Genomic DNA, 26,450 nt, shown 5'->3' on the forward strand with positions numbered 1-26,450 from the left:
GATCATGTTTATGAGCATGGGAGACCAAAAATACCCGTCCCTCTGGTAGTGTTATCTGACAAGCATTTACTACCGTGCTCTGCAGCTGTAGGCCCACTATGCAGTTTACCTGAGTCACAGCCACATAACATATCTTATCTATCTTCTTTGTCGTGAACAAAACCTGTTTCCTTTTGGTGTGCTTATCTGTTGATCACACAAATGTTTCGTGACAGACAAGACACAGCTGTAAAAAGGATATGGAAAATATGTTCAGGCTGCAGTCTGCTGGATTCTGATTAGGGTCTATAGACCGCTGTAAAGTAGCCTTTATTACTACAAGTACTTTCAGTTTAAAAAAACTACAACATTCAAACGAGACCATGAATAAAAGTAGAGATGCATGCGTTTCCATGTAATTGTGCATTTGCTCCATGACTTCGCTTGGTAGTCGAGTCAAGTCTGGTGTCCGTCAGCTCGAGGCGTGGCGAAGTCCCTCCACATCTGGGAGGAGTCCACTATCTCGGCGTTGGCAGTGACTCGTAACCTAGAGAACACTGCGTTGGAAAGCATGGGACCACGGTGGGTGAGACCCGGAGACGGCGCTGGTGTTATCAGACAAATTACATAGACCACTAAGTGTAGCCATTGTTTATGAGTTTACGCAAAATACGGAACACTATTCAACGGGAGTTAGGAACAGTCTTCTCTGACAATATTGTAAACCGGTAAGTTGATCAACGAACTTATTTTACTATTGTAAAAGAAGCGACTTCTTTCATTTAGGAAAGCGTGCGCGTCTCCACATTGTCCAAAGTAAACACACGATAGGCTAATATTTCGTTGAATTGCGTTTCTTTGAGTTGCATTATTAATAAATAAATTTTTTAAATATTTCTGAACTTTTATGGAAACCAAAGTACTGTCATTGTAATTGTGCCCATTATAGCTGTTGCAGCAGTACCCAAACAATAAAGCGTTATACGTACTTGTGCATTAGCTACCAGCTGTAGACTAGCTGCTCACCAAGTGAACCTGAAAGGGACTATTTTAAACGTAATGTGGTGGTGATCTCTCTCACAAGATTGCGTAGATGTGTGTGCAAGTGTCCTTCCTCAGTGTACTTTCCTCTTGACCCCTTTGGTCGCTCTCATTGAACGAAACGTTGAATCACTGGTGATGTGTCTGAGACAGTCTCTATATTTGCTTTCTTCCCATTCATCATTTGGCTTGTGTGGTTTAGAATGCATCATTTGAGTCACTTAAGGGTCTATACCAAATTATTCCTAGATGGATATATATTTTTTTTCCTATGACAAACTTCAATGTGTTTAAAAAAAATAATAATTTATAACAGTGGTGGCAAAGTTAGCTGGGGACAAAGTTAATCAAATCACATTTTATTGGTAACATCTGCTAAATATGTATATGTTATTGCGGCTGTATCAAAACACACTAACTGCATTGAAATAATGGCAGTCTCTGACCAAACCAGGCCATCATCCTGGCCGCAGAGACATTTATTTTTTTTAAAGCTAATTTCCTGCAAATTTGTTGTTGTTGCTATGGACAGAGATACTCTTTTAGAGTTTTAAAGCTAGTTTTCTGCAGTTTTATACATTTTGTCATGGGGCTGATAGGAAAATTGCAGTTTTAAAGCTAATTTCCTGCAATTCTACACATTTTGACATGGGGCTGAGAGAAAATTTGCTACAGTGCCTTTGGGAAGTACTCAGACCCATTGACATTTTGTTAGGTTACAGACTTATTCTGAAATGTATGAGGTTTTTTCCCCTTCATCAATCTCCACAATACCCCATGACAAATGACAAAGCAAAATCAGGTTTAGAAATGTCTGCAAATTTATACAAAATAAAAAATAAAGTAAATATTACATTTGCATAATTATTCAGGGCCCTTTACTCAGTACTCAGTACTCAGTACTTTGTTGAAGCACCTTTGGCAGCGATTACAGCCTCGTCTTCTTGGGTATGACACTACAAGCTTGGCACACCTGTATTTATTAGGATATTTAATCCTAATAACCTGTAGATCCTCTCAGATCCTCTCAGGCTCTGTCAAGTTGTGTTGCTGCACAGCAATTTTCAGGTCTCTCCAGAGATGTTCGATCCAGAGAAGTTCAATTCAGGACTCTGACTGGGAAACTCAAGTACCTTTGAGACTTGTCCTGAAGTTTCTACTACGGTGTCTTGGCTGTGTGCTTAGGGTCGTTGTCCTGGAGCAGGTTTTCATCAAGGATCTCTCTCTACTTTGCTCTGTTCATCTTTCCCTCGATCCTGACTACTCCCAGTCCCTGCCGCTGAAAAATATCCCACAGCATGATGCTGCCACCACCATGCTTCACTGTAAGGATGGTGCCAGGTTTCCTCCAGATGTGACACTTCGCATTCAGGCCAAAGAGCTCAATCTTGGTTTCAACAGAACAGAGAATCTTTAGGTGCCATTTGGCAAACTGTAAGCGGGCTGTCATGTGCCTTTTCCTGAGGAGTAGCTTCCGCCTGGCCACTCAACCATAAAAGCCTGATTGGTGGAGTGCTGCAGAGATGGTTGTCCTTCTGGAAGATTCTCTCATCTCCACAGAGGAACTCCAGAGCTCTGTCAGTGACCATCTTGGTCACCTCCCTGACGGCCCGTCTCCCCCGATTACTCAGTTTGGCCGGGTGGGCCAGCTCTAGGAAGAGTCTTGATGGTTCCAAACTTCTAAGAATGGAGGCCACTGTGTTCTTGGGGCCCTTCAATACTGCAAAAATGATTTGCTACCCTTCCCAAGATCTGTGCCTCTACACAATCCTGTCTCGGAGCTCTACGGATAATTCCTTCGACCTCATGGCTTGGTTTTTACTCTGACATGCACTGTCAAAACTGTGGACCTTTATATAGACAGGTGGGCTTATTTCCAAATCATGTCCAATCAATTGAATTTACTACAGGTGGACTCCAATGAAGTTGTAGAAACACTTTAAGGAAGACCAATGGAAACAGGATGCTCCGGAGCTCAATTTCGAGTCTCATAGCAAAGGGTCTGAATACCTATGTAAATAAGATATTTAATTCTAATAACCTGTTTTTGCTTTGTCATTATGGGGTACTGTGTGTAGAATGCTGAGGAAATGTTCTTATTGAATGCATTTTAGAATAAGGCTGTAACGTAACAAAATGTGGAAAAGGTCACAGGGTCTGAATACTTTCTGAAGATGCTGTAATTTCCTGCAATTCTACACGTGTTGCCATGGCTTATGCTGTGTTCTTATGTGACTCAAACATTATAACACAATCCTGCTGCTGCTAAGTGGATGCTTTGCTGTAGGCCCTCATAATGATCAACTGCCACCTGAGGAGCCCATAGTCAGTTCTGTCTACATTTAAAAAAGCACACACTCACTGCATTGAAATAATTAGGCTCCGTGCAATGGCATTCTCAGTGCTTGCCTTGGGCAGGAGCTCACAAAAGTTTGGACACACCTACTCATTCCAGGTTTTTTCTTTATTTTTTGCTATTTTCTTCATTGTGGAATAATTGTGAAGACATAAAAACTATGAAATAACACATGGAATCATGTAGTAACCAAACAAATGAAATGAAATTATATTTGAGTTTCTTCAAAGTAGACGCCCGTTGCCTTGATGACAGCTTTGCACTCTCTTGGCATTCTTTCAACCAGCTTCATGAGTTACTCAGCAGTCAGCTGGAATGCATTTCAAATAACAGGTGCTGCTTGTTAAATGTTAATTTGTGGAATTTCTTTCCTTAATGCGTTTTGAGTTAATCGGTTGTGTTGTGACAAGGTAGGGGTGGTATACAGAAGATGGCCCTATTTTGTAAAAGACCAAGTCCATATTATGACAAGAACAGCAAAATAACTACTGTTAGTGCTGATACCTCCATTTTTTTTCTAAGGCTTGAGTTCCTGCACCTCTTAAAGGATATTAGCTCAGAAGTTATGTGGTGTTCCTGCACCTCACTAAAAACGGTACCGCCACCCACAATGAGTACCGGCACCGATTTAAATCCCAAGTCAAGCACTGGGCATTCTGCTATGCATAACAAAGCCCCGATGGATCAGTGCAAATGCATCAACCTGTGACTATGAAAGGCCTGGGGATGTTCAACACGTAACTGACATTAGTCTGAGAGGGTGTTTATTGTTTCCGTTTTCGCTGATTTATGTGGCCAGAAATGAGCCCAGCGTGACCGTAAACTTCAGTGGGCCTGCCTGCTCCCTTCCCCGGTGAGTTGTTTGGGTTGATTTTAAGGCGTCAGCATGCTTCAGTTCGGCTGGTGACCAGCCAGACTCGGCTAGGAGAATCGAACAAGTGTGCTCGTATACACTCTTTTAAAAGACTTACGCTTGGAAAAACAAGAAAAAAGCGGTAATAGTAATTTTTCAGAGGAGGTCTTAGTCGTGCAAGTTTACATATATCTAAGATGTCTGGTGCAGTATTTCTCAATGAATGACAATAAAGACTTAATTATTAATCCCTACATTTGACCAATCACAGACGAAGGTGCGAAGACTTCAGCTACCGACGTCGGCTTGGCTTTTTGTGTGTGCCCGGACAGTCGAAGAAACCCTTACCGAAGTCCAAAATGTCCTCATAATATTTGCACAAACTCTCCCAAACTATTTAGGCTGGGAAGCCTGCGGATGCCTTTACCCTCTGTCTTTGATGTTGGGGAACTGGGATGGTGGCTGTCGCCCTGTGGAGGTGCTCCGGGGCCACAGAGAGGCAACAAAAGGGCCCCTGGAACCCTGTAGTGCAGGGCTGGCGAGAGCAAACACACCCAGGGAGCAGAAAGCAGGGACTGGAGGATGGGCCAGGCATGCCTTTTAGCGCAGTGGGCTCTCTGTCATGGCAACCCAGCAACCTGGTGTCCGTTTGACTGTCACACATCCTCAGTGCTACATGCTGCTGCCTAGAGAAGGGGTTTCATTAAACCACAGCCTAGTGTTTTACTGGGAGACTCTGCTTATTACTGGTGTTTGTCTGTCTGAAGTCTCCTACGGAGTTATGAGTCCTTGTGGCGCATTCCATACAGGATTTTACCTCAGTGTTTTACTCAAAAGGCTCAGACTTTTCTGTTTCCCTCTACGTGGGCTGGCACCCATGTCTCAGTGAGCCATGGATCCTGCCGATCTGCTTTCTCTTGGGGCCCAAGCCAAGCCACTGGTACGTTGTGATTATGCAGATGTTGTTTCTGCTCTTCACAAGTCCACATTGTCAGCCCTATCAATGGAAACACAATTGCAAGAAAAAAAATTGTGCCCGAACAGCTGCAAAACCCCTTGCCGAAGTCCAAAACGAACAAAAACGTCACAAAATGTTGTCATAATGTATGCACAAGCTGTTTTACCAAATAGTTTCGGCTGGGAAGCACGCGGACGCTGTAACACTGGTGTTCGTTGAGAAGCAGCATTGGTACTCTTTGCCACGGTAGAGAACTCACCTGGCTGGCACTGAACATTTGCTCATTGAGTTTGCACCCTCACTCACACAAAGATGCATTAAGTTAAACTACAGAAGGGACCTTAATGCTTATTTAGAAGTTGTGAAGCTTGCGTTAATGTCTGTCCAAGGAACATTGTCCAGAAATGGAGTGCAGTTCACTGTTATCCAAGAATGGTTGGTGATTGTATACTTGAAGGGGTTTATATTTCAGCAGACAACTCTACTCTACTCCCCTTCCTGACGTTCTTTACACAGCACATGCTCATTCACATAATTGTTGTTATTGTCATGAGGGGCCAACTCTTTCAGAGGGCTTTAACACCACCGTAGGGTTAGAGACAAAACCACAAAGACCCAGGCATGCGGATCATCTTTTTTTACAGCAGAGAAATGTGTGACCACAAGGAACATTGCATTCTATTTGTACTGCCCAAATAGGGTCTGCAGTCAGATTTGATATGGACAGAGTTCCATGATTTTCTTTATGGAAACATACCAAACCATATGATTGTGTTATTTTCGCGCTCTTGATGTGACCTTTCAAGAATGGGATGTGTTCCCCTCGCATCTGCACCTACCATTTGTTGTCTTTTGTTTACCAGTGACAAAGTAAAGGTGGATTTACATTAGTAAAATATGTCTCGTGAGATCTATCTCTCTTCAACATCAGTTATACTTTTCTGTTTATTTTATTATTATTATTTTTATTATTATTTATTTTTTTACCCCCTTTTCTCCCCCTTTTCATGTTGTCCAATTGTTTTAGTAGCTACTATCTTGTCTCATCGCTACAACTCCCGTACGGGCTCGGGAGAGACGAAGGTCGAAAGTCATGCATCCTCCGAAACACAACCCAACCAAGCCGCACTGCTTCTTAAAACAGTGCGCATCCAACCCGGAAGCCAGCCGCACCAATGTGTTGGAGGAAACACCGTGCACCTGCCCACCTTGGTTAGCGTGGACTGCGCCCGTCCCGCCACAGGAGTCGCTGGCCCAAACCCTCCCTAACCTGGACGACGCTAGGCCAATTGTGCGTCACCCCACAGACTTCCCGGTTGCGGCCGGCTGCGACAAAGCCTGGGTGGGAACCCCGAGTCTCTGGTGGCACAGCTAGCACTGCGATGCAGTGCCCTAGACCTCTGCGCCACCAGGGAGGCCCTACTTTTCTGTTTATACTAGCCTTGACTGTGGTGTGAGCAAAGCCACATTCCTGCTTCATGTGTGTGCAGTTATTAGCATATCATAAATACACTATATACGAAGGTATGTGGACCTTCACATTACTATTTGAGCCACACCTGCTGCTGACCGGTGTATAAAATCGAGCACACAGGCATGCAATCTGCATAGACAAACATTGGCGGTAGAATGGCTAAAGAGCTCTGTGACTTTCAACGTGGCACCGTCATAGGATGCCACCTTTCCAACAAGTCAGTTAGTCAAATTTTGGCCCTGCTAGACCAGCCTCAGTCAAATGTAAGTGCTGTTATTGTGAAGTGGAAACACCTAGGAGCAACAACGGCTCAGCCGCGAAGTGGTAAGCCACACAAGCTCACAGAACAGGAGTGCTGAAGCGTGTAGCATGTAAAACTCATCTGTTCTCGGTTGGAACACTCACTATTGACTTCCAAAGGCCTCTGGAAGCAACGTCAGCACAAGAACTGTTCATCGGGAGCTTCATGAAATGGGTTTCCATGGCTGAGCAGCTGCACACAAGCCTAAGATGCGCAATGCCAAGCGATGGCTGGAGTGGTGTAAAGCTCGCCGCCATTGGACTCTGGAGTAGTGGAAACACGGTCTCTTGGGTGATTCATCACTTTTCACCATCTGGCAGTCTGACGGATGAATCTGTGTTTGGCGGATGCCAGGAGAACGCTGCCTGCCCCTATGCATAGTGCCAACTGTAAAGTGTAAACTCCATATTAATGCCCATGATTTTGGAATGAGATGTTTGACGAGCAGGTGTCCACATTCTTTTGGCCATGTAGTGTTTGTTAGTATATAGACAAACACAAGAATAGCAATTCAAATTATACAGGAGCTTCTCATCTAAACCATACTGCACATGTTGCACACATGATTAATGCAACGATTCACGAATGTGTGGATATTTTCCGGAGTAGTGTGCGAGACATCTCTTGAAGAGAGATTTGAGTCTAGCTATGTCTTTTTACACTACACAAGTATCTCTCCTGGACCTAGTTTGTCGGTCCAAGTCGTGTAGTTCAAAGAGGCTCTAAAGTGTGGATGTAATGTTACTCTCTCGCTGGGTGGCACATATGGTCTCGAGGCATCTGCAACTCATCGCTCAAGTTAATTCATTTAATCAGTGTTGACACATTATGGAACAATAAGATAATTAAAACAAGCATTTTACTCAAGTTATTTCCTAATACATAGTGTGCTCATGTTTGTATAATCTGTTAGACTGAACCTATTTGGCCAAAGGGAAAGGAGCTATGAACTTCCAACAGTTTGTGTTTTAGGTCCATGTCAAGCTAGACATCTTGATGCATGGTTGTTCTCCTCCCCATAAGCCACTTGGAAGGCTGTGTGCTGCGACTGCCCATCGTTAATTCTGAAGTGCTAGCAACTCTCAGAGAAGCACAAATGTTTCATGTCTTCCCTCTGCACATTTCTCTCCATATAAGGGTGTTTGGCTGGGACTTATCAGGCGTTGGTAATATCTGTGCTTATTGTCACGTTCCACACAGCCTTTTACTGTCTGTAGGTAGAGGCACTGTTAGGGGAACCACAGAAGCTCCCTCTCTCTCTGCTGTACATCCTGACTCTGACACAATGGAAAACAACCCTGTTTTTCTGCTCCACTATTGTTGATGGTCTATTCAAGGCCATTTCAACTGTTACACGATTGGACCACTGTACTGACTTACTTGAGCTGCTTGGCTGCCATGGAAAAGCAGAATGGCATGTGTATTGCAGTTTTTTGCCCCTGTGGCTGGAATTATATTTGGCCTTTGAGGCAATGGGAGAAGAGTGATGTGCATGTAGTTTGGGCAGCTGTGTGTGGAGTAGAGCTATTAAAAGCAGGTGAGTTCAGGCTGGTGTCAACAGTGTCCTGGCAGGGACCTCACCACCGGCCTGGCTACCATACTGACAGGCAAATGACTGGCACGACCACCACTTCCTGTCCCGTTGGCTCCCTCCCATCGCGAAAAGGACACAGGACACCAAACCATAGTTTGTCATTGGCTCACTCATAGGGGCGGATGTCCGGACCCAGATTTAAGCCGACTTCTGGTCTGAAAAGCCCTTTCAAATCAAGTCTCTCTTGTAAGATTTCGATCTTCAATTTAAGATTTAAAAGTGCTTTTTACTCGAGGGTTAGGCTTAATATCCACCTGTGAAACGGTCCTGTTGTTTCCTAAAATCACTTCTGCGAAAGGCCTTGCGCACCAGATGCCCTGGGACTAGGGTTCTATTCATTTAATTTTGTTCATTGGTCAGACCGTTGAGATATGACTACAACGAAAGATTTCCCCAAGTATGTCTGTAGCAATCTGTCCCAGTATTTGATCCTCTAGTACACAAGCTTATTGTTGGTTAGCGGGACTGGTGTCCAGCTGAATAGTCCATAGCTTATTCATGTCCAGGTTGACACCCCTAAATGGCTACAGATTGAAGCCTTTGAGGAGATTTTAATGTGTTCGTTCAAATTGAAGTGGGCTTCTTGCGTGGGAAAACGAAGATCGAATGAAGTAGAGGGTTTTAAGCGACGTGCCAAGTGAGCTCGCAAGGTTAAGCCTCATGGTGCAGAAGATGGACGGTTACGGCGGCCGAGTCTTGTCACGGAGTGGAGATGTCCGTGTCGGGTCCTAAACTCATCGAAGCTCAGGATTACTTCAATACCTGCCTGTCCTCTATCCTGCAGCAGGACTCTTTACATTTACAGAGGGATCATCAGTGCTCATCTATGTGCCCTCACATCCATTACCTGTCATAATGTGGTAGATCACCAGAAACCTCAATCCCAAGCCAAGGCTATAGACTTCAGCTATGGAGTGGCAGCTACCATAACAGCAGTGTGTGTGAGATAAGGTGTACTTTTTGGTAAAAGCCCTACCTCCGCTACAGGACTTCAGGTTGCTGCACAAGCTGCAGTTCTGTCTGAGCCCCTGTATTGTCATCTCCACATGGTATCAGTGATGTAGGGTTATTGTACTGAGGGCCACGGGTAACAGCCAGGGGTGTAATACAGATAATGAGCAGCACAGACACTAACACAGGTGTGATACCCGCTGCATGCATATACTTGTCATTGCCGTGTGTGTGTGTGTGTGTGTGTGTGTGTGTGTGTCAGGGAATATATGAACACTAGTCCAGACGGGAGGAAGAAAGGCAGTTGGTAGTTGCCATAGTGCACCCCCATCCCTGTTTCCTAACCTACTTTACCAGTCAAGCAAAACAATGGTAATTGTGATTGAGCTAGCCGAACCCTCCAGTAGCCACCAGGCCCCAGTGACCATCTACCTCTATTGGAAGAGTAAACACAGCACAGCTGGGACGCTATTGGCTGAAGGGCTCCGTTAGGCGCTATGTATTGTCCAGTTTTGTTCTATGTAATGGATGCGGATGATGCAGTCTCTTCCTACCTGCTCATCACTCCGATCTCCACCGACTCACCCTGTCTTATCTCCACCATCAGGGCTAAGAGCAGCCGACACCCCTAGTAACAAAACAGACCACAGTAAACTATCATGTGTAAAGGCTACTGATGTGGGCTGATGATAAACCCTTGATTTTCTTTGGTCAGTCACCTACCACGCAGAACAGCCTGCGCCAGTCTCCGGCTCAAGGGTTCTGGCTTTTTTTTGAGAAATGAAGAGCTGTGGAGACTGGCTGAGAGCTTGGCTGCAGCAGCACTTGTGTGGAATGTGAGATGCATTTTCAGCCTCATCAACGCCGCTCTCACTCTCTCACATTAGCAGCTTAGTTTGATGCAGGAGTGAGAGCTCCTTCCACCCCCAGTCTCAGACTTTGTCATTCAGTCATTTGGCATCAGACCAATGTAAACAGCGAAGGCCTTGATTGCACTCGGTCATCAGCAACCCTGAAATCCAAACACTGAATTAGCTCAATTAGAATTGAATGAAGAAGCAAAATGTATCAAAGTCATGTTTCCTGGAGAGATACTGTCTTTATGCCTGGTTTGGCCTGAAGCTCAGCCGCTGTAAGGGAGCCCGTTTGGCATCGGAGGAGCTTCAGGTACAATGATTGCGTAGATGGCTGGTTTAGATTTGCTTTGTCTTACAAACGCAACGTCCTGTTAGAAATGTCGAGAGGCATTCATGGGAAACGGGAGCTGTTAATGTGTGTTTGTGTGGGTGTGTCTGTCTGTGCCCTCCAGATGTCACAAGACTCGCCCCATCCTCTGTTTCTCAACGCAGTCCACCCAGGCCAGAACACCCCAGCATGCACTGTCTGTGCCAAGGCCCAAGGCTGGCCTCTTCTAGAATCATTACATAAGACGGTTTGACTCTATATCACTGTTTCCTGGCTAGCAGGACATAGCGGGTTGGCTCATGGTCTCTATACATCCATACCAGCCTGATCGACCCACCCTGCTCGACCCTCGGCTGGGTTTATTTTCTCAGCAGTTACAGGTGCGAAGGGGGAACATTTAGTTAGTTCCTCTCCAGGAATGAATGAGTCCGTACCAGCTGAGCTGAGACAGGACAAGGTGGTCTGGAGGAGTGGTTGTCTCGCCAGAGAGGGTTCACTGTCGGGTCACTATTTAAGAAGGCTCTGCTTCGTGCCCTTTTCATTTAGATATGAGGCCTGTGATGATCACTGAACCGTCCTTCCCATAACAGTACAGTAAAGATGAACAACCATCGTTGAGTAGACATTAACAGTACATAACGTGTGTGTGTGTGTGTGTGTGTGTGTGTGTGTGTGTGTGTGTGTGTGTGTGTGTGTGTGTGTGTGTGTGTGTGTGTATAGTAGCACAGTGCAGTATATGACGGGCTATTCCTGTCTGTCGACATTCAGCTGTCATTTGAGACGGTGGCTCCTAATCTGTAGCCACTCAATCCGAAAGTTGTTAAAGGTATGAGAGCAAAGAAAGAGACCGCCTCCTTTATGGACTGTCCTCCACTGCTTTAAGAGCAGAATGCTCAGTTCCAGTCACTGTCCCTTTAAGCAGAATGCACTGTGTCCTACACTCCACAGTCCAGTCACTGTCCCTTTAAGAGCAGAATGCTCACCTCTCTGAGAAGCTCCTTTATGGACTGTCCTACACTCCTCAGTCCAGTCACTGTCCCTTTAAGTGCAGAATGCCTCTGTCCTCTGTCCAGACTGTCCCTTTAGAGCTCCTTCTGATGGACTGTCCTCCACTCCTCAGTCCAGCCACTGTCCCTTTAAGAGCAGAATGCTCGCCTCTCTCTGAGAAGCTCCTTTATGGACTGTCCTCCACTCCTCAGTCCAGCCACTGTCCCTTTAAGAGCAGAATGCTCGCCTCTCTCTGAGAAGCTCCTTTATGGACTGTCCTACACTCCTCAGTCCAGTCACTGTCCCTTTAAGAGCAGAATGCTCCTTTATGGACTGTCCTACACTCCTCAGTCCAGTCACTGTCCCTTTAAGAGCAGAATGCTCACCTCTCTCTGAGAAGCTTGCAGTTAGTTGGAAGTGTCCATGCATTTGTGATGTAATACCCCTCTCTCTGCCCAGGCCTGACACTTTGCTGCCCTTTAGGATTAGTGGCTGCGGGTCATCTCTCACAGTCCCTCGTGGTTTGGTCCACATTCAACAGGCCCTTTGTTGGCAGCTCCAGATGGGCCGGCCTGGACGGGGGGGGAATGTGCGAGGGCACAGTGCCTTCAGTTTAGCCTGGCTCTCTTGGGGAAAGGAAGGATTGAGTCACAGGCGAATAATTATTTTTTTTTTTTGCATATCCTGTGTGCAGTTAAGCAACTGCTGGCCATTGGAGAAGCGTGTGACCCTGTGTGTTTTTCCTTCTGGTGAGAGAAACCCTCTCTTCAGAAGTGGTAGAGATGAGTGTGTGGGGCGGCAGCAGTAGCACATGTTGTGTTCTGTGGCACTGTCTCTAACTGCACTCCACCCAACTGAATAATAGGAACTGTGTGTAAAACCCTTTGGGTTACCATGGACATCCCCTATGTCCACGGAACGGCTGTCATCTAGCAATATGGCTGTGGTCTCCTCAATCCTGCGTTTCTCAATGGAAACTCCATTGCCAACTATGCTTAAAAACGTCCTTCATTCTGTGTGTTTCTGAGTTCTTCCATTTTGTGATCTTGTGTGTGTTTCGTTACCTCAGAACATGTCTTTTACCAATAAAGATTACTCAATTGCAGTGCCGTCCCAGATGTGTTTGTGAATGAACAGCAGACGGTTTGCTAGAGATGCGGGACGAAATTGATACAGTTACGTATCGGGACTTTATTTTTGATGACATATCATTTTGACAATATCAGAGTATTATTTTAACTCTAGTTGGCTGTACCTGCCTTCATAGCTTGTTCTCATCTTTTTAAATAGGGAGCCAATGTTGTTTTCAGCGATTTTATTTCCATGACTGGTCTAAGCTCTTTCTTGTCCCTCTGTAGCAGACGTATGGTGAGCAATATATTTTGCAACATCCAATCGCAATAAAATCACAGTATCGAATCACAATGCATATAGAGTTGTGAATAGCAAAGCATATATTATCGGCACCAAAGTATAGTATCGTGAGGTCCCTGGCAATTCCCAGCCCTAATGTTTACTAGTTAAGTGCTCATCTTATCCTCACATTGTAATGCGTGTGACTCAACCGCTGGCTGTGTAAAATCATTTATTCACAGTTGGATGAGATCAGTGATTAATGGAACACACCCTATCAGGTGACTCATAAGCCTGATGTCAGCTGGAACTGTCTGGGAGAGGAGACATGGATGTCTGACAGTACTAGGTGTGGCAAGTCTTCATTTAAGTGAATATAGCCTAATATGTTTTGGCATTGGCTTGTTTCTGTCAGTCTTAGCTTGGGCTTTAGTAGTCTCTGTAATGCGGAGTTAGCAGACAGATTTTTATTTGTACAGATTTGCCTGTTTTATCTGATATCCAATGTTTATTACTGGCAAGTACGGAATCTTATTATGATGAAATGATTCCATGAGGTATTATTTTTGTCCCTCTAAGTCATTCTGTAGCCGATAGTCTGACTCCTGAGGGCTAATTTAGGCTGGCTGTGTGTTTTCAGTAGAAGCAGGCGGGCTGGGCAGGACACTGGAGGAAAAGCAGCAGGCTCTGTGGTTAGCTGCTCGCGTGGAGAGGTCAGCCTCGCTGGAAACTTGTGGTTCTTTTTCATACTAACAATGATATTTTAAAGTAAATAGTTTCATATCCATGTCCATTTACTGATAATAACAGTGTAGTGAAAAGCCAGGAACTAGGGTTTCCTTAGCTGTAGCCTCGGTCCAAAGCAAACATTATAGATTCCTGGAATGTTATGACTTTCTCTCTGGTTTGTCTGTTCTACTGCCTTCATTCTCCCGCTCTTTCCATCACCTTCATTATTACCTTCCTTATTACCTCCATCTAATGGAGGTTTGATGTGAGAGAATGCTGTTAATGGAGAACCTCCTGGTCTAAGAAAGTCTGAGAAGTCATTTTAATGCACTCAGAGTATGTATTATACACCAGGTGGCTATTTTTATAGATGTTTTATTTTATTTAACTTTTATTTAACTAGACAAGTCAGTTAAGAACAAATTCTTATTTACAATGATGGCCTACCGGCGCCGGGCCAAACCCCGGATACGCCCGCGCCAGGGTCTGTAGTGATGCCTCTAGCACTGCGATGTGCCACTTGGGAGCTATATCTGACATGGCTGTCCATTATTCAATGGTTTAATGCACCTGCCTGTTTCTCAGGGGTCGCTAACCCCCTGAGTCCGAGGCTGGATGATAACAGAACACCACTTTTCTATGCTGCACTTCCAGGATAGTCTAGGGAAACTTACAAATGTAGATAACCTGGAGCTTAGAGAGAGAGGGTCTGTCTCTTTCTTTCTCTCTGGTTAGTGACGGACCAGTTGCTCTCGATCTGCCCACCTGTGAGGAGCCAAACAGAAAGTGTTCTGTATCCCCCCCCACGCCAGATTAAGGAATGAAGGCGCAGAATAAAGACCCCCCTTGTCCTCTTATGAAGGATCAGCTTGACCCCTCTGACCTCCAGGGCTGAAGCATCTGCCTGACTATTACCAGCGTGCTCTACATGCCACAGACAGGCCAGACTGCCAGAGCACAGTAATACGACATCCTATTAGTTCATTTCTATAAATTAGTATATTTGACTTGCCTTGTGATTTTAGCTGTCCTCTAAATGTTCCCTAAGCACCGCTGTGTCATAGTATTCAACCTCGTGGTGATATTAGCGTGTGTTTCCTCGTCAGAGGCCTTGCATGGCTGCCTAACGAGCCTGGGTCTCATTGACATTCTTTGGGCTCTTCATGGATGGGTTAATAATGGTCTTGGCATCGGCTTTAATTCAATCACGCCAGTAAAAGGCTGCACATGTGGCACAGCTGCTAGTGCTTACCCCCTAGCAGAAGTGCCAGTCTGGTCCTGCGTCAGCTACGTCAGCTGCATTTTTTGAAGTGATAGGTTCTGTTGAGAGTATGAAAGACTTGTGTTTGACTGTGGTTTAAATCTAATCAGCCGACACTTGCCTTGTCCCGAACTCAGAGAAGTGTTTTTTAGTGTCAGTGTTTGTTTGCCTGTGTTTGTCCTTTTCGGCCCCTAAGTTGCTGGTTTGCCGTATAGCCGTTGTTTTGGGTTATAGGTTGAGGGGGTCTATATATTTTAATAAATATACATAAGTCGACATTGGAAGTGATAATTATTCAACAGTGAATCATTTTAGCCCTGCTCTTTGGATTGGTTTTATGACATTTCTGCCAAATGAAACACAGAGGAGACTAAATGTGTTTCCAATTGAATAGAAGAGGCCTGAGGAAAAGTGCACACGCGGACACACACACAGCGAAAGTAAATAACATTGCATGAGTACCAGTGTGTATAGCTTGTAGGCTGGCCCTGACACAGTTCTTGTAAGTCATCTGTTTTGCTGGTTGGACGTGGAGCATCTGCTGTATAGCTCTGCAGGTGGTCAAGCTGTTCTGCTCGTGGGGCTGAGCTGAGCACTCCTCTGTGGGATGGTCCAGCGTGTACAACCAGGGGCTCCCCAGAGCAGAGCTCCCACAACCTGGATGGAATAGCCCCTCACAGCTGTGTGTTTATGACCAGGTGGAATGAGGTAAAGTCCAATCCAACTGATTACAGATAATGAGATGGCAATGAGGGAATTGTAGTCCTGGTCCTCCCATCTGGTATCAAAGTCATCAGCTTGTCAATGGATTGCGAACGTGAAGGCATTCGTTGAACTATTCTGGAAAATTCTCCATAATACGCAATTGCTGTGAGTCCGTGTCCCTCCGTTGGCGTGTGGAGAGAGTTGTTTTGCAAGCAGGGTAACCTCTCTTCAGAGAGACGTTCCAGTGTGGTCAGCAGAATTCTTCAGTCAGCTCAGCTCTCTGAAGCGTGTGGACAGATGGACTGAGGCTGGCTCCTGGCCATCACGCATTCCACGCCTTAAGCATGATCAGGCAGAGTGGATCACATTCCTAACCTATGCCTATAGTCCAGCCTGTATCTATTCATGTACCAGGTACACTGGACTGTGAACCGCAATATAGCATAAGCTTGGTATGTGGAGACACCTTTTTAATGACACAGGGCTACTTTGCTTCATTGATGGTGTTTAACTGTCCTCGTTTAACACGTATTATTGTATACCTCGCTCATCGTTATTGTGGTCAGCACAGGGATAAATGAGAACTTAATTCTTACAACTCCCGACAACAAAGGCAGGTCTTATCCTGCTGCGAACAGAACGGAAGCATACAGCAGGTTTGTCAGTTGCACTTCTCGGAACCAAAGTCCTTATTATTAGTCTTTATACATAAGCTCAGCTACAGTGGAGATTTCCGTGACCTTTGTCTCTCTCCTGGGTGGTATAGAGTTCTGTTTACATCGTATCACTTTAACCATGGCATCTACTCATTTAGCGTGTGTGTGTGTGTGTAGGCTATTTATGTGTGTCTGTTTGTTTGTGTACTCCAGAAGTGGTGTAGACCAGGCGCAGCATGTCGGGGTCTCTAAACAGCTTAAATTAGTCCTGATGGATGGTTTATGTTGTAAAGGGTTGTCTCTGGCCTTTTGTTTACACGGCTCTGATGTAGACCCTGTCAGAACACCGCTAGCCATCTAGTTACATCCCTGCCCTCTCCTCTGAGAGAACCTAAAGTGTGTTCCATTACATGCGTGTGGAACAGCCACAGCAGACCGGGCGACTCCCAGGCAGGCCACGGTCAGAGCTACACAAGTGCCATCGAGACCGCGTAGTGCGGACATGGAAGGGTCTCTGACATTGACCCTTTAAGTTGCCTTTGCACTACTTTTCATTGTCATTCATATCTTTATCAATTCCCATTTTTATTCATTCAATTAAATTATTCACAATCTGCTCGTGTGTCCCAGTCGTATAACCTGGTGCCTCTGGGGAGCTTGTGATCTAGCCCGTAGTGAATTGAATCAAAGAGTGACTTTAGTGATTCAATGTCTGTGTGTCTTGACTCTGGCTCTATTTAGAGCCAAAATGGTGACTCCTTTTCCTAAAAAAGGGAACAGAAACCTCCTACTTGAAACCTACAGGCAAAATATGGACCCACTTGGCACAGTGGAGCTGGAACAGTTAACGTCAACCTGTCCTTTGGGCTTCCTGCATACGCCGGACACCCAGTCAACCTGATTCAATTGAAAGACCAGAGAACAGTTTAGACACCCCGCCAGCACGACTCACGTGCCCAATGTGTTATATTGTAGGGGCGGGGAAGAGCGGGATGGCGGTGTGGGCTGGAGATACGGCTGTTTGGGTTTGAAGAGAAGAAGAAAAGCTGATCTCACGGATGTGAGCATCTGCTACAGCCTCTGTAGCTCCCATCTTCCATGTAGAGGAGGAAACTGGCGTGTTTGACAGCTGTGCCGTGTCTTCCTGGGCTCGCCCCACAGTGCTGGGTGGAGAACTGTTTCCCTGGGCCCCTCTAGCCTCTTATCTGGCTCTCTGGCAATCAGAGCCCTCAGACCTAGACCATGGAGCCTGTGGCTTCGCTGCTATCTCATGGGAGGGATGTCGTGTCGGCTCCCACCTCGACCTCAGCCCCCCCCCCCCCCATTGCCAGTGGTCAGACTAATACAAGAGACCAGGGAACTGTTCACTGGTTTACCAGACATTTAATATAGTCCAATACTCCTGCTGCAGACATTGAACGATTGATACATAATAGGTTCTCCCACAGAGATAATGAGATTGAGGTGTGTCTTTTCCAGCTCAAACTATGAGAGTTAAACATGTCACAGCTTCTCTTCTGAGTGTCTTAGGGTGTCATCTTCCCCACAGCAGGAGAACGGCAGGTGCACATCAGCATTCCATCAGCTTCAGTCCTCATTAAGCTGCCTAATGGACAGAGTAAGGTTGTCTTGGGGGTTAAACTTTTCACACACGCGTTACACACACACACACTTGTTTTTGATCAATCAAGTTGATTGATTGCAACTTTGAAGGTGTGTATTTTCTATGCATGCAGCATTCCCTTTCTCTGCTAAACACACACACACACACACACACACACACACACACACACACACACACACACACACACACACACACACACTGCTGACAGAAGCCATGCTAAATGGATAGTGACACTCCTGGGTGGATCATAGTGCTCTCTCTCCACTGAACATGGCAGTAGATGTGCTGTTTACTCCCAGCTCCGACTTCGGGTCTAGTACCGTCTCTGTCAGTGGGGAGGAAAACACACAGGCCGCCTTGAAGTAGTTCTGGGGCGAGAGCATCTCTGACACGCAGCTCTTTGTAGACTCCTTCCACTGGGGCCTGATCTGACAGGGGACTTGACAAAGGAGGTTGATCAGGCTGTCGATCTGGGCTTACTGCTTCCACTTTGGTATAACTGAGGAGAGCTAACAGACAGTAGGAGAAGTCAGGGAGGTAATATAGAGTTCTCACAACATGGCACCGAGAAAGGGACATGTGTTGACTCTTAGTGGTTGTGCTTTGTTCATCCCAAATGTATTCATAGTGCAGAATTGCCTGGGTTTTAAGTTGCTTTGTCCACATTAGAGAGCTTTAGTGTCAGGATGTGCTGAGATCCATCGGTCTCCACTTGTCTTCCTGGTGCTAGCAGACAGACGGACGGACACCAAGCTTAGCCCACAGACAACATCTTCCTCTCAGGAGGAGAGCCAGACCAACATGGCCAGAGACAGGAAGGAGGTAGTTCAGTTTAGACAAGAACAAAAGACCTGACCTCTAAACTCTGACCCTGGAACATTGACATCATGGGGTCTGAATTCCACCTTCACTTTCTCTCTTGTTCTCTCGCTCTCTCTCGTACTCTCTCTCTCCCATATCTTCCCATCCTACCTCCCTCCAAAGCTGTAATTTCCATCAACAGTCTTTGTTGTGAATATTTCAATCCCGCTGGGTGTTGCTACTCAAATCCCCCCACGAGCTGTATAATCAATGGCATCAGATTACAAATGGCGCCCAGCTACCAGAATGCATCTGTCACAGTGTTGGGGAGAGACACTGGGTTATTAGCATGCTGAGTTAATGCCTCGCTCTCTGTTTTCTCTCTCTCTCCCATGGGGTTCAGTGTCAGCCGATAGTTTATTGTAGGGAGGTTTAGACATTATCAATGGGGCTGAGATGAGGTGTGAAATTAATTTGACGGCTTTTCCATGAACTGCCATTACACAATCCCCTAAATGAAAATGTCTACCCTTTACTAGGTCCTGTCTCCTGGAGCAGACTGACCTGGGGAGTCTGAATTAAGATGGCAAAAGCATCACCAGAAGACACGTGCATCGGCCTCTATACTGCTCTCTCTTGGTTCTTTATGACAGTTTGGATAGAGAGAAACCGTGATTCACTCTCTAATTTCCTTAACCCTCACTCACTGTCTCAGTGTAGGACGAGAGGGCAAGCCGGATTGGTCCTACTATGGTGATTATACAGAGGGAGGGGAGGAGAGGGGGAAGGCCATCAATGGTGGGTGGTAATGCTGAGGTTTTGTCCCGGTAGTGTGTCTCCTCTGACTTAGCCTCCACCATTCAATCCCCCCACTATCACGGGTTGAGGGGTATCACTGGACGCGCTAATAGGGTGCTGTGTGAAAGGACTAACCCTACAGTTCACCAAACATCGGCCCTCACACTCTCCCAGCCCTGCACGCCCAAACCCATTGCTATGTAAAGCACTTTTAGACCTAGCTAGTGAAAAGCGCCATATAAATGCAGTCCATTACTATCATTATGTACTACAATGTGCCTCTGCACTTTTCAAGGACTTTATCTGTCAAGGTGCTGAGTAGGAGTCAGCCCAAATGGCATGTTGATGTACGTTGCATGAGGCTCCTGTCTGAGAGGGGAGAGAGATTATCCCCCGATGAGATCCTGCCCCCTCAGAGCTCATTCAGCCTGTTAATTGAGCCTAATTATGGTCAGTCCTTTCATTGAGCTCAACGGAATTACCCACACCTGCTCTGTGTGAATATGTATTATGCTGCTCTCGCTCCCTTCCTCACACTCTTGTCATTATGGTTCTATGCTTCTGAATGTGTGTTTTGACTGTCACTCGTATGATCTTTCTTTCTTTCTTTCTTTCTTTCTTTCTTTCTTTCTTTCTTTCTTTCTTTCTTTCTTTCTTTCTTTCTTTCTTTCTTTCTTTCTTTCTTTCTTTCTTTCTTTCTTTCTTTCTTTCTTTCTTTCTTTCTTTCTTTCTTTCTTTCTTTCTTTCTTTCTTTCTTTCTTTCTTTCTTTCTTTCTTTTTCTTTCTTTCTTTCTTTCTTTCTTTCTTTCTTTCTTTCTTTCTTTCTTTCTTTCTTTCTTTCTTTCTTTCTTTCTTTTTCTTTCTTTCTTTCTTTCTTTCTTTCTTTCTTTCTTTCTTTCTTTCTTTCTTTCTTTCTTTCTTTCTTTCTTTCTTTCTTCTTTCTTTCTTTCTTTCTTTCTTTCTTTCTTTCTTTCTTTCTTTCTTTCTTTCTTTCTTTCTTTCTTTCTTTCTTTCTGCTTCTCTGCCTCTGAAAGTGTGTTGGCTAACCCCCTCCACTCTAAAGCCTCTACAAAAGCCTTTGAGATTTCCCAGACGAGTCCACGAGGGCCATTATGCTGCTGACATTGTTTGGACCCTCTGAATGCTGCTCTTACTGTTGCCAACATTGTGAACCTGACTCCTCTTGCACATGCAGCCAGCCAAGAACAGCTTATTCTTTTACAGCTATTCGTGGACAATGGGCCAACTACAAGCATCATTAGTGGATCATTTTTTGAAATATTAGGTTACAATGTTGGCATTTGTAAGAGTTTCACAAATCAGCTCATTTTGATTGGTCTCAAGTACAGTAGCGGTGGCGTGGGTAAATTACCAGGGAAGCCAAGCCAGGGGGGAAAAAGCCATATTACAACCTCTGTGTTGTGATAACTTTGTTTCATCACAAAACCGGAGCGCAACCTCTGTCCTGTGAAGTCCACAAAACATATTGCATATAACAAACAGTTACATGACCTACACAAATGTTTCCGGCATTTTTGAACTACTAAACTATTGATTTAGAACCAAGGAGAGTTGTCAATAAGAAAACAGGTGCTGCCTCCACTATTCCAGCACCATTTCAACTTCAACATCATCTAATCACCTCTGCTTAGTCTAATACTGTGACACAAAAAAAGACCATAAGCAATTTAGTCCAATCACTGTAAGCTAAATATGATGTGGCTGTCCATGGTACTGATTTCTAAGTGTGCGCATGCAAGTAGAAAAAACATGTTGACTCACCCTACTTGTAGAGAAATGCCAATGCCATCCTCTTTCATGTTGCTTAAACTGTCATTCAGTTCACGCTTTTAGTTTTTGTTGTCTTGCTAGCCTAACTTCATGGGCAACGATGCACAAGGCCAGCTAGTTAATGCTCGCCAAATGCTCGCTGGCTTCCCTTGCTTTCAATGCTACGGGCGGCAACAATGTCATACCCTTTTTGACCAGACAACATCAGATAGATGGGCTACACATACTGAGACAGAGGGGCGCTGTTTCCTTTGCTCGGACGTTTTCTCCAGGGAGATACATTGACTCATGCGAATTGAAGGAAATTTACGGAACACCGAGAGACGAAATATACATTATTTTGTAAAAAAAATAGCTTCGTAAATGTTTTGTAATACACGCCACTGCTCAAGGAATTGGTTGGAGTGTGTGGAGGTTGGCTATGGTCAGAGAGTCGGGAGGCTCATGAGAAGAGCACCCACTATTGGGTCTGAGTAGATCCTCCGCCATATCAAATAACCACATAGTATACGCCTCTGTAATTCGGAATGCCTATCTTGAAGGGAATGGTCTTTATATAGTCCCTTGTATAAGCAGCAGTATTGTTTGACATTTATTTTGTGAGTCCCTTATCTTCCGCCCAACGTGAAGATGTTGCAGTCTTTTAGGATGGTGTTTCGAAGCCCGGAATTGTGATAAACATTTCTAGCTTCTAATTACCTGCTGAACATCATTTTGACTGTGCGGTTTAAATCCTGTGCGGTTTAAATCTAAGCAATGCATTTGTTTTGAGCACCAGAAGTCACTCTATTCCTGTTGGTACTTGGAAATTAAAGGACCGGCTCACACAGCCTGGTGGGGAAAAGAAGGAACAGCCTTTGGAAATGTCTGGCATACTTCAGACCAGCAACTGGCCCTGCTGTGCTGTGGCTTTCTCAATTGGCCAGTTTCCATGAAGGTTCTGTGTAGAGGAGCATGTGTGTTTTTAGAAAAGTGGTCACAATTTGGACCCGCCAGGAAAGCACACCATTTGGTCTGCGTTTCAGAGACGTTAATTCCTGGGGAATGAATGTGGACTTTTGTCTCTGTGCCTTTTCTCATTCACCTTAATTAGCTTTTTAAAATGGATACAGATCTGGCCCTCTGACTCTGCATACTATTCAACCCAACCCCCTCATCTCCCTTCACTACTCCCTTCTCGTCTCTCCTCCTCTCCTTCTCGTCTCTCCTCCTCGTCTCTCCTCCTCTCCTTCTCTTCATCCAGGCCTTAGTTTTTCTATCTGTTTTAAGGCTTTCGCATGCTTCCCATCATAAGTAGTTCGTAACAGTTTGTGCATGTACACTGAGTGTAAAAAACACCTTCCTAATACTGAGTTGCACCCTTTTCCCCCTTCAGAACAGCCTCAGTTTGTTGTTGGGGCATGGACTTTACAAGGTCGTCCAAGGCATTCCACAGGGATGCTGGCCCATGTTGACTCCAATGCTTCCAACAGTTGTGTTAAGTTGGTTGGATGTCCTTTGGGCGTTAGACCAATTCTTGATACACACGGGAAACTTTTGAGTGTGAAAGACACAGCAGCATTGCAGTTCTTGACATACTCAAATCGGTGGCACCTACTACCATACCACGTTCAAAGGCACATAAATCTTTTGTCTTGCCCATTCCCCCTCTGAATGGCACACATACACAGTCCAAGTCTCAAGGTTAAAAATCCTTCTTTAACCTGTCTCTTCTTCATCTACACTGATTTAACAGCTGTCATCAATAAGGGATCATAGCTTTCGCCGGGTCAGTCTGTCGTGGAAAGAGCAGGTGTTCCTACTGTTTTGTATACTGTCTATTATGACCATTTTGTGACGTTTTTGTTGTTTTTAGTCTCCAGTGAGGGTTTTCTGGCTATTCATGCACATTACCTTTTTTTCTCGTGGCAAGACACATTTTGGTGGCTGAAGTCTCCGCCCTTTCGACTGTCATTGGTCAACAGTAGATATCCTTTAATGAAGTGTTTGTTGTCATTCAACGATAAAAGATTCATTGTCTAGTTTTCACTCGAGAAATAGTGCACGAAACATCTTAGATGTAAAATTGCGGGACTAAGATCTCCTCTGTGATAATGTCAATTTATGACAGGTTTCTTCAATTATCTTTAAAATAATTCTTACTATTTTGAGGCATCTTAAGATGGACAAATTGTACTATTACTGCTTTTTTTTCTCGTTTGTCAAGCGAATATCTTTTAAGGGAGTATGCGAGCACACTCGTTCAGTTCACCTAACCAAGTTCCGGTAGGTGCCAAACGAAGCATACGGAGGTCTTTATCCTCCTCCTCTCTCTGTTTCTGCTCTGACGCATCTCCTCAGCCTGGATTCAGAGCGTTCTATCACCGTGTTCTCTTGGGGTCATTGTGGTATGTCGGGTCAGACGAGCCCCAGTCATAGCAGCGTTCCCTGGTGCCTCCCAGGCATTATACAGCTCCATACGCCAACTTGTCTCGCCCAATAATATCTCGTGCCCATGGAAAACTGCCTTGGGTTTTTTGTTTTCCCTGCATCCTCTGCTGTGGCCAACGGAAAAGCAGGAGAAAGGAGAAACAACACTGAGGGTGTTCCTACACTAAATAAAACATATCTGGTCCTAACTTCCAACTGGAGAGAGTGAGTGAGGCTGGCTTGAGCACTTTTCCGCCTCCTCACCTCGCTCTGTTGCCCCGCGTTACCCTGGAGGATTACGATTCGCTGTGCCTAGAATCTGGGTGGAAGGAGAGGAAGTTTCCACATGTGCCTCAGCCAGTGTGTGTGCGTGTCACTTTAAGACCGGCAGGCTGACTTCATTGACTCCACTTTAAGATCAGAGAGCTCTAGATTCTCCTTGCTTTGCTCTTCAAAGAGCTTTTAGATTAAAGCTTGGGACGGAGGTAAGGGTTGTTTTTATCTCTCCATTTCATCCTTCCCTCTGTTTGCTCTATTACTAGGATTAAGATAAAACAGAGGGAAAAAAACGTTTACTACGGTTGTCTTTAATCCAGGTGCACAGGTGTAGACAGGTCTGTGTGTCTGGTGCTTTGTTTGTGTACGAGCAGACTTCAACACGGCGTCTATTGTACTGTTTAGGGATGTTGGCATGTTTACAGCTGTAGTGTAGGCTACAACTCTTCTAGCTCTGTTACTGTAGACCCCCGCGGGCTTTATTTATGTAAGGGGACCTTTCTCTCCCACAGGGGGACCTCGTTATCAACTCCTTACCTTTCACTGTTGCCAGCATTATATTCATTCACAGCCGAGTCCGTCAGGCTCACTGATTATTGCTGCTGTTTGCTACGGATTATTTTACATTTTCTGTGGTGTTTCTGGTCTGTCGCATAGCCCATGATTTAGATCCTATAGTGAAGTTGGCAACATTGACTTTAGGTATAATCAGTGCTCTGTTATTTAGGAATTGTTTTTAAGAACTGTTTTGACTCTCTTGGCATTTGTCTGATTCTGAAATGGCTCCCGCAATATCTCTGTGGGGCGTCATGTCATTCTTGGTTCAGAGGATCAGAGCACGTCGAAGAAGGCCTTTCTTAAATGTATAATGAAAAAGCCCAAAAGACACTAACAAGCAGTTGGATTGATGCTCAGTGGCTTTGGCAATACAGTACAGTCTACCACAATTGTAATATATGCCTGCACTCGGATTCACGGACTTTGTTTCCTCCTTTATGACTTAATGTCCACAGGATCCTCTGTATTCAGCATGTATGACAGAGCTCAGGCGGGAGTCAGACCTCCACCTTCCAACAACATTCTACCGACTTTTTTTTGTTTACTTCCTGTTTTTGTCAGTCCGTGTGAATTTGTCTGGTGAAAGTGGGTCTCACTCTCAGACAGTGTTTTCCTGCTTCTAAAACAGACGTGGGATCGATTTATACTGTACTGCTCCTTTAAGAGTTAGCTAAGCATTAAGCTAGGCTCAGTGCCACAGGAAGGTGATAAGTGAGAAAGGAGAAGTCCCCTGGGTACTAATTTGACAGAAGGGAAGGTAACATGAAGGAGAGCTGGATAGCTAGTTATAATAATAGACGACGGTATGGGTCTGAGGGAACAATGGAGTTCATGAGACCCGAAACCTTTTCAAGACATCCATTGTGTCCTTCTAAATGATGAATGAGAGAGTAGTTTTACCTGTGTATTCTTCTAGTGTACTTCATGTCAGATTGAAGCCAAAACCAAGCTGTCTGCTTTGATGGATCAATCATTTCCCCTGATAGGGCTATGCAGATGCATTCTTCATGCTGGGATTTCATATTGTACCACACGTGTCTGTGTCCACTTATGCCTAGCCTTTTGAGAAATGCTAAGGGGTTGGTTCCTAATCTCTAGGGTTCTGTAGTTTAGTGGGTTAAAAAAAGTCCACCAGCATGGAATTGTTGAGCTGGGGCTGTGTCCTCCAAGGAAGGCCCAACCCAGCCTCATGTTTCACACTGCTGGGTCTAGGGTTTTCTGAGGGTTTGTTTCTCAAGTTTACCTTGAAGGACAGGAGGGGTTTTTCTGATATAGACTTGGCCATGTTGGCTTTGTGTGTGTGTGTGTGTGTGTGTGTGTGTGTGTGTGTGTGTGTGTGTGTGTGTGTGTGTGTGTGTGTGTGTGTGTGTGTGTGCGTGCGCGCGCGATTGCAAAGGCATGCAGATGTCTGTAAGGAGTTATATGGGGGCTTTGTGGCTCCTGTCTCAAGGAAATGAAGTTTACTCATGAAGGAAAAATTCAATGATGACATAGACAACCCACTACTACACCCCCACCCACTCATTTCTACAGCATAACTATGCAGTGTTTATACCCTGTGGAATTGTGTCCTCACTGACTTGGCCCAAGGCTCCATCCCTGAGACACGCTGTCAGACTGAACAGGGAGAAGCGTGGGAGTCTTCCTGGGCCATTAGCAGGAGAATCTCAGGTCGCAGGGTGTTGGGGGAGGGAGGGCCTGAACAGATGGCCTATCGGTAGGGGCTGTTGAGGAGCACAGAGCCTCGGGCAGGGGTTCAGTGCTGTGGCTAAGGAAAATGTGTTCCCCTCACAAAACATTGTTACAATGC

The 26,450-nt window shown here is 45.1% G+C and overlaps 1 protein-coding gene across 2 annotated transcripts in view; it reads left to right on the top strand.

Moving 5' to 3' along the window:
- Positions 1 to 532: 532 nt before the first annotated feature.
- Positions 533 to 26,450, top strand: part of LOC135526000 (rho guanine nucleotide exchange factor TIAM2-like) — a 106,696-nt gene continuing 80,778 nt past the window's right edge. For both annotated transcript variants that reach the window (XM_064954003.1, XM_064954002.1), the window contains exon 1: positions 533 to 707. The gene's annotated coding sequence lies outside the window, so the exon portion shown is untranslated. The remainder of the gene's footprint in view (positions 708 to 26,450) is intronic.

Source organism: Oncorhynchus masou, chromosome 32, assembly GCF_036934945.1.
Source record: "Oncorhynchus masou masou isolate Uvic2021 chromosome 32, UVic_Omas_1.1, whole genome shotgun sequence".
NCBI lineage: Eukaryota > Metazoa > Chordata > Actinopteri > Salmoniformes > Salmonidae > Oncorhynchus > Oncorhynchus masou.